At 50.3% G+C, this 13,469-nt stretch overlaps 1 protein-coding gene across 7 annotated transcripts in view; it reads right to left on the bottom strand.

Annotated features, from left to right (window-relative positions):
* ADARB1 (adenosine deaminase RNA specific B1) overlaps positions 1–13,469 on the bottom strand; it is a gene marked incomplete at its 5' end in the record, with an annotated part of 102,896 nt that overhangs the window by 53,074 nt on the left and 36,353 nt on the right. For all 7 annotated transcript variants that reach the window (XM_080657916.1, XM_080657917.1, XM_080657918.1 and 4 more), the window contains one exon: positions 6,601–6,750. The remainder of the gene's footprint in view (positions 1–6,600; positions 6,751–13,469) is intronic.

A 13,469-nucleotide genomic window follows, 5' to 3' on the forward strand; every position in this document is an offset into this window, starting at 1 on the left:
AAGTATAGCAGGTGTTAGGTTTAGGGGAAAAGGCGGGGGGCAGCGAGGCCCTATTATTAGCTCCAATAGCCAAAAGCGACCTAAAGGAAGGAAGCAGTCACAGGCTGTGGCACACAGATGGCTAAGGTGGCCCACGGGAGGCTCAGGTGGCCCACAGACAGCTATGTTGGCCACAGATGACTCAGGTGGCCCACAGATAATTATGGTGGCCACCAATGGCTCAGGTGGCCCACGGATGGATGGCTATGGTGGCCACCAATGGCTCAGGTGGCCCACGGATAATTATGGTGGCCACCAATGGCTCAGGTGGCCCACGGATGGATGGCTATGGTGGCCACAGAAGGCTCAGGGGCCCACAGATGGCGAAGGTGCCCCATGGCTGGCTCAGGTGGCCCACAGATGGATAGCTATGGTGGCCCACTGATGGCCCATGTGGCCCATGGAAGGCTCAGGGGCCCACGGATAGCTCAGATGGCACGCAGATGGCTCAGGTGGCATGTAGGTGAATGCTGGCAGCAGAGAACAATGCAGACCTGCAAGGCCTGGGGCTACACAGAAGGAGCTCTGCTTCCTGCTTATAGATCGAGGGAAAGAAATACTGCTGAAAGTCTGAACACAAACTTGAAACTAAGTTAAATTGATAGTCACAGTTTAAATGGGCATTTTTAAGGATTAATGTTGAATCATCCTTTAAAAACAACGCTTACTATAACTGACTATTAAAAACAAAGTAGAACACAAACCTTTTGAAATATAAAGTAAAACCAGCTGGTCCTTCAAAGATGACAAAGCAGTTTTGCTCGTTCTAGAGCAACAAATTTCTGGCCAAGTTAATCTAGTGTAAATAATTCCAGCGTTTTTTAAAAATGAGAAATGTATAGGTTAGGGAAATAGCATACCTCTGCCAGTGTGTCTCAGTGGTTGAGCGTCGACCCATGAACCAGGAGGTCAGGGTTTGCTTCCTGGTCAGAGCACATGCCCGGGGCATGGGCTCCATCCCTAGTGTGGGGTGTGTAGGAGGCAGCCGATCAATGATTCTCATCATTGATGTTTCTATTTCTCTATCCTACGCCCTTCCTCTCTGAAATCAATAAAAATATATTTAGATAAGTAAATAAAATGGTTAAAAGCTGGTGAACAAAAAGTTTTCTGAAGGAAACTGGTATCGGGCCTCACAGAGGGAAGGCATAGAAAAGGTAATAATCGCCTGAAAATTGAGTTTTTCCTTAGTAGCTGCCTCCTCATCATCTTAGTATGATCCTATAGCACCATCTACTGTCTGAAGTTGTCACTCAAGTGAGCCAAAGACGGCCCTGGCTCCCGGCTTGGCTGCTGTGGGCACTGGCCTGTCCCTCATGGCGCAGTCTTGGTGTTCTGTCCTGCACACACACAATGTCACAGGACATCACCATCAGGCAGGCCACTCTAGACGTGGATCAGGACATCTATGTGGGCAAGAGGGCATCTCTGGGATGGAGGCATGGCTGACTGCACACATCTGTCAGAATATATCGAGTGTACACTTGAAAAGGGTGAGTTTTTACACCTCAATGAAGCCAGCTTAAAAAACAAAAATCCCAGAAAAAAATGTATAAAAAGTCAGAACCTCAATTTGAAATAAAATAGACATCACAGAGATTTCAAGAAAAATGAATGAATATACTCCAAAAAGCAGAATGAAAACACTGGAAGAGACCGGGAAAAAGCAAAGGAAGCATGTGGTTCCTCTCTCAATGAGAAAACAGAGGCTTAGGGCCAATATTCGCGGACACAGGTTACCTCGATTAAGGCTCACTGTCACCACGGTCACCCCCCTGCACATACGAAGAGACTGGGCAACTAGCCCAGGACACGGTGTTTCTGGGGAGGGCCAGGCCTACAGCCATTCTCGCCCTCTGCTCTACCGCCCAGGCAATATGAGAATGCAGGCAACGATAAGACCGAACCAAAAGGCACGGCCCAAAGACAGAGGAAATCAAATGCGGGCGGCTTTTGGCAGTCAAAGGGTGCGAAAGAGGAGTCATGCTAATGCTTCCCTTTGCCCGAGAAAAAGTCCTGGTGTGGGACATGGAGAAGAAAATACAACCCCGTGCGTTTCACTTGGTTCTGTGATGAACAACATTTACTGATCGTGATAATACAGAATACAAATACCACTTTCGGATCTGAAACTGATTGAACTGTGGGTACAGAACAAAACGAAGTTTTCTACTTCGATAATGTGAAAAGAAACGGAAAAACAAACCTGACCGAAGCTGAACAGTGGGAAGAGGTAACTGGGCATGGCAGGGTAAGTGCTTCCATATGTCCAACACGGTGGGGAGCCAGGAGGGGTCTGAAGTCCAGGGAACAAGGATGGGGAAGCACATACAGTTCTGAGCTAACCAACAGCGGAACGAGGCTGCCTGTCCCCGCTAGCTGACCCACTGTCCTCCCCAAGCCTGTTGCCCCTGCCCCCTTCATCAGGGATGCTATGAGAGTTAAATACACATTTTCTCCGTCTCCTTTGTGGCTATAGCTGGATACCCAACACAGTTCTGGCCAACAAGATACAAGTAAAAATATATTGGAGGCTTCTTGAATGCCCCACTAAAAAGGACAAACATGGGCTGTCCTGCCTGTTCCTTCCCAATTGTTCCTGCCTTGAATGTGGATGTGATGACTGGAGCTGTGGCAACAACACTGCAACCATGAGGGAATGGTAACGAGAACTGCAGAGACACTGGTCCAGGTTCCTGATATGGTTGCGCTCTAATTCAACACTGGTAAAAACCTACCTTTATGTTACTCTTAATGAAACAAATGAAGAAATAAATCCCTGCTGTTTAAGCCATGGTAGGTCATGTTTTCTGTTACTTTCAGCCAAAGGCACTCCTAACTGACACAGGAAGAGATGAGAAGGCAGGAGAAGTGTAATTGAGCTAAATCCTCCTCTATTTGAACTAAAAGTCATCAGCTGATGTCTAAAACTTAAAAATAAAAAAAGAGCAAGTATATATTTTAGAAACAGGGCGTACAGCAGGGACTGCCATCTGTGAACCAACATCCTTCCTGCTTTCTCGAGGCAGAGCACCCACATTTCCAGTCACCTTACAGCCATTCATGGTCACATGACTAACGGTAAGTCCATTGGGATGAAACAGAAGTGTCACGTGACAGCTCCTGGGGACCTTCTCAAGAACAGCATGCACGCAGCTCTGTCATACTTTCTCCAGCACATGTCCAACTGTGCGTGAGTTCACAGGGCAGGTTGAACATCAGGACAGAAAGCGTCTGGGCGCTGACAGCTGGAACCATTCCAGCCCTGCCCACCAAGCAGACACTGCTGTGGGGGAAGCCTCTTCTCTCCCTTGCGCTGGGTCTCTGATTCCTGCAGCTGCTCCTAACACTGACCAATGCGGAAACACAGAGAGCCACAGCCCTTTAAAAGAACTCAGTGCTGCCTCTAAGGGAGGTGAGCACTCTGGACCGTGCTTTTTACCAAAGGCCCTTCCAAATTAGGTGATTTGTCTCACTTGGACAGCATCACTTCGATAAAAACTGAAACAAAACACAGGTCTGGTCTTTCCCCCACCCCCACATGCATCCACCCAAGGCCCCTCCCCGCCCCGCCCCTCCCACAGGCCCACCAGGCTACTGCAGCGGTCTCCTGCCCCGCCCCTGCTCCACAGCCCCTCCTGTCGTGTGCCCACCTCCCCAAGTGACTGCCCGGGTAACAGGCTCTTCTTTCAAGACTCAGGTCCAGCTCACCCCATGAAGCTCACAGCCTCTGCCTCTAGAACAGGCTACCTGTCTCCCCACTGCTGTCACAGCACCAGCAGACACCACAACCCTGAGCCCACCAGGCGCTCATGTAGAGGCCACAGGCCATGTCGTCCCTTCCCCACTGCCTGCCTGGGAAGTGCCAGTGAAACAAGGGACGCCCCCTCCTCCCTCTAGCAACTCGGTGCCTTTTGCTTCTAGAATGGGGCCCACGGATCTCTCCTCATCACAATGCGAGGGAGTGATGGAGAGGCCACATCGAACGCTCTCGCCCATGTCTGAGGTCACCCGTGGCTGTAAAACCAGGCAGGCGCGCCCATGGCCGGTGGTGGTACACGGCTGCTGGGCACAGCTAGGCTGGTTTGACGGGTGGCCTGAACTATCGCACATCAGGAGCACAGGAAGGTCCACGAGAGGGCGCTGCTGTGCTTCCACAAGCGCCTTCTGTGCAGATGCTTTCAGAGAAACTGAGAAAAAGCAAGGGTGGGAGGATGCCGGACTTTCCTGCATCTACAAACCAACCTCTGTTTTTACGCATCCGTCTGAAGGTATCTGCGTCCATTATTTTATGTTTAGTCATGACCAGACACAAAACAGCTAGAGGAACATTACCCACAGACTCCTAAGAACAGCACATGCACCCAACACTGTATAGGCGATTGGATTTCTATGCTCCCTGTTGGTCCTTGTCGACTAGCTCCCCCAGCCCATGGCCACCAGCAGGTGGCTGTGGGGGAGGCAGTGGTGCTCACAGTAGCCATGTGTGGAAGGGTCTGCACATTATAGGGTGGGGTCTCCAGGCACTTTATGGGCAGAGGGCACTACGTGGGACAAGCAGGACGTCCAGAAGCAAAACACTGTCCCGCACCGAAGGACAACGGGTAGGTGAAAGGGGTTCCCCATCCCCACGCCAAGACCCTACTTTTACATACAACACGATACTTTCCACACCCACTCACGTTCCAGAAATATAACCGCCGTGAGAAGAAGGGGGGCTGCACCTGTTTCTTTCGGAGCGAATCCACGAGCCACCACCAGCTCCGCGGCATGACTCCGGTCGTCACCCAGCACCTGGCTCCACCTGCCTTCACAGGTGTCCGTCACAGCGGCTCCTTTGAGAGCAGGGGTGCCTGACCTTTTACACAGTGACTCAAACATTATTTTAGTATGAATTCTTAATTTCCCTTTTACTACACTTGGGCAGTATAGTGCTTTTTAAAATTATGGTTATAAGTGTATAAAGCAGTATCTTCTACGAATTTCAGAATAAAAGGGGGAGCTAATGAGTAATCGTTAGAAGAAGAATGCTGTGGTGGCAATGAGACACACTGAGAGGGCCTCGATGTTAAACAGGAGTCCAGGCTCCCTTGGGCCCCTCTCCAAATGTGCACAGTTGGGTCAACACCACAGGAATGCCCGAGTCCACCCCAAGGTGCCCAACCTCGGGGACTCTCACGTGTGAAGACACAGAAACAACTTCAATCTTTTTAAGGAATAAGCAAGGCAAGATCGGCATCTGTGCCTGACACTGAACAGGAGGCCGCATGCCTACAGCGCCCCTGCCAGACATGCCAGAGGGTCCGGAGAGAGCTCGATGGCACGTGGGGCTATGATGAGGGCTTCAACTAGCAAATATGGTTTTTAGCCAAAAAATTCATGTTTATTTAGTTTATTTTAAGCCACCCTGAAAAAGGAAAAGCATATATATCCGACTATTTGTTGCCAAAATTAGCTCATTTTGTGGAAAACAAGAAGAAATACAAGCCTTCTATTGTGCAGTCACGGGTTAGTGCGCAGTCAGGAGACCTGACTCAGAACGCTGTGACGTCTTAGCTGCAGCCCCCTCCTTTGCTTTCTCAGCATGTGCTTCGGATAGCTCCTTTGGCCTGATTATTTTTTTCTATGGCTTTCAGGACAATTTATTTGTGCAAAAGATTATAAATACTTCATTTCTCCAATGCATGTTTACACTAAATAAAAATACCTGCTCTTCCACATAAGCAGCATCACGCACGCCATCGTTCGCACCTGCAGCCTGCTACACGTAGGTGGTCACGACTACACTTCGCTCTGCAGCTCTAGGCACAGGTCCCTTCAGACCCCGCCAGCCCAGGGATTCTAGCTTTCAGTAAATAAAGCTACAGAGAAGCTGATTTCGTATCACGACCAAATAAAAGATCTGTGGCTGAAGATAAACTCCACTCAGGGGCACAAGCCACGGACAAAGTCACCCCGATGCCGTCCTGCGCCCCCCCCCCCACACGCCCCCCTCAGTTCTTACTGCCTGGGTGCCAAAGAAAGGCGTCAGCTGAGGATCAGGCAGAACCTCCGGTACACGGTACACGTCTCCCTAAGAACCAGTTACCCTACATTCCTGACCTTTCCCTCCTCAGAAATGACCAGCGGGGCCTTTCTGGCCACAAACTCAACCCAGTGGTCAGACACAGGTGCATCTTCACTCCCCAAATATGTGTGTGCACTTCTCTCAAAAGCAGATGGTGAATTTCATAATAGTCACCAGAAATAAGAACTAAGGAAACTTTATTCTAATCACCTCAAAGAAAATGATTTCTGGTAAAAGGCTGAAGGCAATACCAACCCTTACACGGTGCCCGGAGGCCAGAGGCGGCTCCAGGCCCCAGAGTCTCTGAGGGCAGCAGGGCTCCAGCCTGCAGGGGCCGCAGGGACCAGTGGGGATCGCAGAGGGATCCCCGGCAACAACCACCTCTGCTGGGAGTGACTCAAGAAAGCCCACGTTGAGAAGGCGTGATAGCTTTCCATCAAACAGAAGTCATTTTTACAGGCGAATGTTGGCAATGTCTGCAGGTTCTGACCTACCTTGGAGTAAGTTCAGTTCCTGTGTCGGCTCTGATCCTGGGGCCGGGCCTCCGTCAGTGCGTGTCGGACTGAGGTCATCGGAACATGCGCTTGGCCAGGTTTCTTCAGCTGCTTCTCAAGGTCTCCACACCCAACTGGAGAGACTTCACTCTGTGTAATAAAAAGGTTCAATTGTTTACATGAACGTAACTCAATCTTAGATACTTCTTCACCCTTTCAGATGTGAGCTCTGATAAAAAATACTCAATTAAAAATCTCCTTCCTGAATACAAGTTTAAATTATTTTTAATGTGTTCTTACGATTTTTTAAAGCTGATACACAATTACCGATCATGCCTTCATCCTACCTGCCAGGGCAGGCAGATACACGGGGAACACCCACAATCCATTTCTGCTCCCAACACACTAGAGCCAACAGGCACCAAGCCATAGGCCAAGGAATGTGGCCACGGGCACTGCCTGTGTGAGCTTCCCTCCTGCAAGGTGAGCGTGTGTGAGTGCAGACAGAACCGCGCAGGCCCAGGCGGCTCCCGCCCCCTGCTGCCCAGGCCGAGGAAATACAAGCCCTCCACGCACAGGCACAAGGCTGTGAATCGAGGTCTGCATGTCATTCCCTCTCTGGGTAAGAATGGTTTCAACCTGCAAGTTATGAAAGAGAACGTTTCCACATGCTAATACACTTCCAAAACCTATATAAGTAAAGTTATATTTTCTTTTTTAAAAACAAACTGACATCCAAACGAAGGGAAGTCCTGGGGCAGACCTGTGCACTAACATGGAAGGCAGGAACCAGTGGGTACCTCGGTGAGCCCTGGAGACTGAGGCTGGAGTACAGACGAGGTGGGTCTGAGTGGGCAGGAGCCCCTACTGTGCAGACAGTCCAGCCACCAGGATGTCCCCCCAGGCCACCAGGGCTCCTGCCACAACTACTGGTCCTCGTGGGTGAGAAATGACTGCTTTCCAAGACCTTCCCTACCTCCCGGCTGTGACTGCTTGGACTCACCTGCACTGTGGGCCAGGACCCCACTAGGACCATCCCAACAGCGATGAGACCAATGAGTTGCTATGCAATTAACCACATGAAAACTGACAAGGGCCACCAGCCATCCGTGGGGACAAGAGCTAACACTGCGGGTATAGAGGGTGGCAAGAATGTGAGAAAAGTCAGGACAGGGCAGGCTTTGCCTTCCTTGCAAAAGAGAAGGAGAGAGAAGTGGGGAGGAAGCAGCACGAAGCTGTGGTCTGGGGACAGGAAGCAAGTCAGTAACAAGGCTGAGAGCTAGATCCTGCTCCTTCTCAATGTCTGATCTGCAGGTGAAATGGGCAGGAAGTGCGGCCCCGTGAAAATCTGAACGGGGGAACCGGAGGTATCAGATGGGACTAACAGAAAGGCCCACCGCTGAGCAGTTCTGTGACTCCAGCTCCTGACACACTGGGGCGGGCGACCCAGCCCCACGCCTTTCCAGAGTCTCCTGCTGAGTGCTCCCGAGCTCCAGACATCCCCCTTGAAAATAGCGTGACCCCCCACTTACCAAGCCGAGGGGCTTCCACAACAGGTTCCCATCTGACTACCTCCTAACACAAGGAAATCCAAATGCCACAACCATGCTGGTAAAATAGGGGCTGTGTAAGACGTAGCACGCCTCGCACTAACAGCAAGTACAGAACTAGCTGTACTAAAATAAACGTGTCACTCAGCGCTGGATGGATTGGCTGTGCCGGTAATAATCACACTGATTAAATGAAGCTATTGTGTTTCCTTCTAAAGTGATATTTATCATTATCATTTAATTAGATTGGAAATTAAGGCTTCACTCTGCCAAAAAAATAAGTACTCTCATTTTCCACCTTGTAGCTGCATAAATCGATTACATGAGTTAAACAAAGATTTCAACGGAGCAGATTCTGATGGTTAGAGACACCAATTACTCCAAGATACAGAGGCTTGATATGCTCAAGACAAGTGAACAACAGTAAATAACCAACTGATTGAAGGGTGCTTAGACAAAGAAGCTTTCTCCCCAACTTCTCATAGTGGCTTCCAAGTGCTTAATTAGTCCTAAGGACGGGTACCCACCACCAAAGGAGGGAAGCCAGCAGGCACCAGCAAGCAGATGCGAATGGGCCAGTCACTGAGGCTGGGGTACAGGAAGGGAGAGAGATGGCCCTGGGCTGAGATGCCTGGTGAGAAGGAGTGACTTCCTGTGCTTGGTCTTTATTTTCATGGTTGGCAAACACGTTTCATTTGATCAGCTTCTTTACACCCCCCTCCACCCGCTCTTTTTAGTTATTTCCTAAAGGTTGAATGTATTTTTTAAGAAGAGTGTCAGGTACATTGGACAAATGGAGATTTAGGAAATAAACAACTTGAAGTATTGAGGAGTCTAAGTTAAAGGACTCTTGAATGGAAACGCCACTGTTGATCGATTTCCAAATGTGCAGCCAACTGCACATCCTCGGTGTATGCATGTTGAACTTGGTTGTGATGTCTCTGTTCCTAAGAGAAGTTGACCACTGGTTTTTAATTCCTGTAGCATCGGCGACAGGTTTACTCCAAAGGCGGTCCTGGGCTCATAACAAGGGTTAGGAGGTGCTCCCTCTCGTTGCTCTCTGAGCAGTGGGAGGTCTCTGTTCCCACACGCCACTTGCTCTTCTCTTTATTCTTTTTGTTCCGATTCTCTCTCCAAGATAGCGCACTTCTTCTCCTGTGTCTTTTAGGATTTCTCCCAGTGAGGGTCACTGCTGGCCGTTTCTCGGCTGTGACTTGTTTGAAAACATCTTTACTTGCCGTCACTGTGAAGAGATTTTTGTTGGGTCTAGAATTTCAGGTGGGCACCGTTGGGCTCTCACTGCCCCCTGCCCATTCTCCCAGCTGTTCCTTCAGTTTGCCAGGGAAAGTTTGTCATGGTCCAAGTTGAAGTAACAGTAGTCAGAACAATTGAAAACTGCCCTCTTCTACCATTTCTTCTCTCGGTTTTATCATGTTGGTTGTCAAATTCTATCTGGCCCTTCACGGAGCCTGGATCCTCCGAGTCGCCCAGGCTTGGTTCATCCCTCCACCTGGACTGTCAGGCACCAAGTCCTCCCCTCACACCTCCGAGATACCTGATTTTTCCAGTCTCTGCCCTCCCTCTGGCCCCAGAGGTCTTCGCAGCCTCTGATCTCAGCCCTCTGGCCATTGCCCACAGAGCCCTCAGAGCTGCCTTTCTGAACACAGACTGTGTTTTCTTTCTTACGCAACATTTGTCTTGTCCGTGGTGCCTTCTCCCAAGAGGCCTTCCGCCCTCCCTTCCTCTGCAGGGAGGAAAGGCAACTGAGCTTAGCAGGAGCACCCGAGCCAGGACGGCTGGACACGGTGTCCTCAGGAGATCTAGTGTGCCCACCCTGAGGGCACCCTGAGCAGAGCCAGAGGAAAGGGAGTAGGGGACACCTGGCCGCTGCAAGCTTTCTGAGCTTGTTTCCCACAGATGGGAAGACCGCCGGGTGAGCGCCAAGGGAGAGAAACAGCTGCTTCCTAGCTGTACCCAGAGCAGGTATTCACTGAGGGGTCACAGTCCATGCAAACAGTAACATTATACACAACATGGTGCTTATATGCCTAGGGGCATCTTCCTAGTGAAAGGTCCGCAGCTTTAATCAGATGCTCAGAGCGTGCTGGTTTAGCGGAGAAGTCCAAAGCCAGCCCTCCCCAGGGCTGTGAACTAACCCCAAGCCCAGTCCATTCTCTGGCGCTTACCCAATAAGATTGCACGGCCTTTCTTTTGCCAATACAACCCTGGCTAGTCCATGGAAACCTACAAAGTGAATTACTGAGGGGCCCTAAAGTTCAGAATTCATCACCTACACCTGGGGTGTTACTAGGGTTAACAGAGGTCTAATTCAATCCCAAGGAGTGTGGCTTCCATGCTCGGCCGCAGAGCCACTCCACAGCACACCTGCACGGAGAGGCCATGTGCCCGCAGCTTCCTAAAGACAGTTCCTTATCAATGATCGCTTTTGCTATCATGCATTTCAACAGCCACCATTCTTGTTTGTATAATTATACTGTTAGTTTTGTTTCATCGTTTCACATTAGTTTAATATGGATTGTTTGTGTGTACAGTGATGAAAATTTCACCCTCATTTGAATCATGATTTTTTAAAAAACTAAACTTAACAGCATCATAAATTATCTTCAACTTTACTACAAACAGATGCACAGACCCCCTCCCCCCATTGCTGTGAGGTAGGACCTTCCATTTATTGGCAAAGAGCCTACTCAGAGTACGTGTCATTTAACTAACTTGCAACACACTATCAAGGTAAGTGTAGCGAAATTACCCAGCTCTTTTTAAGCCTATGGAGTGCTCTGACATCATATAAAATGAAGTCCCATAAAGAATTTTGTCCATGCTGCTGACAAATTTACTGCAACTGGCTCATTTAATGTCTTCCCAATTGTTTAATAATGTTGAGCGGTTTTTCCACTGGAAAGAAAGAACCACAGGGTTAAAGATGTTCAAAATACAGAATCCTGAGCTAAGAGCACTCTCAAAAGGCTTTCATGGAAAATGGTGATAAAGTATATATCTTCTTTCTTTTCTTCCCAAGAACCCATCAAAGTGGCAGAAAAGGTAACTTTTGGCAGTGAATGAATGATAACAGTGCTGCTAAATTACAAAGGGGCTGAGCAGCAGACAAAGGCGCTGACCTGCGTGGCTGAGGCATAAAGCAGATGACATCAGGGTGACCTGAAGAGTAGTGGAAACGGCAGTGCTGGATGGGGGGCGGGAGGGGGGCAGGGGTTTCCCCGAGAACAGGGGCCATGACAGGACTTCTAGGCTGAACTTGAGAACAAACTCTCCGAGACGGTCGGAGGTTTTTCCAGGGGGGATCTCAGGATGGTCACTGGGGCCTGAGAAGCAGGTCAGGCGAAGGGTCATTCCTAATGAAACCATCAGCTACAGGAGGGAGAGGACAAAGCAGAGAGATTTACCTGCAAAAGAACAGGATCGAGCTGGCATCTGAGTTCTCATAGAGTCCAGAAAATCATAGAGAATGCTTTCTGAGTTCCCAGGGAAAATTATAGGGTCCTACAATTCTAGACTCAGCCAAATTATCAATTAAGCATGGGGATAGAATGCCTGCATGCCTGACCATTGCGTGAGGAGACCAAGAAGTTTGTGAGCCACACACTCCATGAAGAAGTGGTTAAGGAGGTGCTCTAGCAAAACAAAAACAGAATCCAAGAAACAGACACAGTGGGACATGAGACACGGTGGGACATGAGACAGGGTGGGACATGAGACAGGGTGGGACATGAGACAGGGTGGGGCATGAGACAGGGTGGGACATGAGACAGGGTGGGACATGAGACAGGGTGGGACATGAGACACGGTGGGACATGAGACAGGGTGGGACATGAGACAGGGTGGGGCATGAGACAGGGTGGGGCATGAGACACGGTGGGGCATGAGACAGGGTGGGGCATGAGACAGGGTGGGACATGAGACATGGTGGGACATGAGACAGGGTGGGACATGAGACAGGGTGGGAGAGGAGACAGGGTGAGAGAGGAGACAGGGTGGGAGATGAGACAGGGTGGGACATGAGACACGGTGGGACATGAGACAGGGTGGGAGATGAGACAGGGTGGGACATGAGACAGGGTGGGACATGAGACAGGGTGGGACATGAGACAGGGTGGGGCATGAGACAGGGTGGGGCATGAGACAGGGTGGGGCATGAGACAGGGTGGGACATGAGACATGGTGGGACATGAGACAGGGTGGGACATGAGACAGGGTGGGAGAGGAGACAGGGTGAGAGAGGAGACAGGGTGGGAGATGAGACAGGGTGGGACATGAGACAGGGTGGGACATGAGACAGGGTGGGAGATGAGACAGGGTGGGAGATGAGACAGGGTGGGAGATGAGACAGGGTGGGACATGAGACAGGGTGGGAGATGAGACAGGGTGGGACATGAGACAGGGTGGGACATGAGACACGGTGGGACATGAGACACGGTGGGACATGAGACAGGGTGGGGCATGAGATAGGGTGGGGCATGAGACAGGGTGGGAGATGAGACAGGGTGGGAGATGAGACAGGGTGGGAGATGAGACAGGGTGGGACATGAGACAGGGTGGGACATGAGACAGGGTGAGACATGAGACAGGGTGGGACATGAGACAGGGTGGGACATGAGACAGGGTGGGACATGAGACAGGGTGGGAGATGAGACAGGGTGGGACATGAGACAGGGTGGGGCATGAGACAGGGTGGGGCATGAGACACGGTGGGGCATGAGACAGGGTGGGGCATGAGACACGGTGGGGCATGAGACAGGGTGGGACATGAGACAGGGTGGGAGATGAGACAGGGTGAGAGAGGAGACAGGGTGGGAGATGAGACAGGGTGGGAGATGAGACAGGGTGGGACATGAGACAGGGTGGGAGATGAGACAGGGTGGGAGATGAGACAGGGTGGGACATGAGACAGGGTGGGAGATGAGACAGGGTGGGAGATGAGACAGGGTGGGACATGAGACAGGGTGGGAGATGAGACAGGGTGGGAGATGAGACAGGGTGGGACATGAGACAGGGTGGGACATGAGACAGGGTGGGACATGAAACAGGGTGGGAGCCAGAGCAACTGGAAGCTGCAGAGAAACCTGAACAGAAATGAGAGGTTCCAGGCGGACACCTTTTTTCCTGGGTAAGGGTTCTGTGACACAGAATTACACGTTCTGCCTTCTCCAGGCACACTACTTGGTTCTGCAGTGAAATATATTTATATTATCATGACACTATAAATATTACGTTCCACGTGTTAACATTTTTAAACTAAACTATAAAGAAAATAGCGCAGAAAGCCTAATGATAGATGGG

This window comes from Plecotus auritus (assembly GCF_963455305.1).
Source record: "Plecotus auritus genome assembly, chromosome: 2".
NCBI classification, from domain to species: Eukaryota; Metazoa; Chordata; class Mammalia; order Chiroptera; family Vespertilionidae; genus Plecotus; species Plecotus auritus.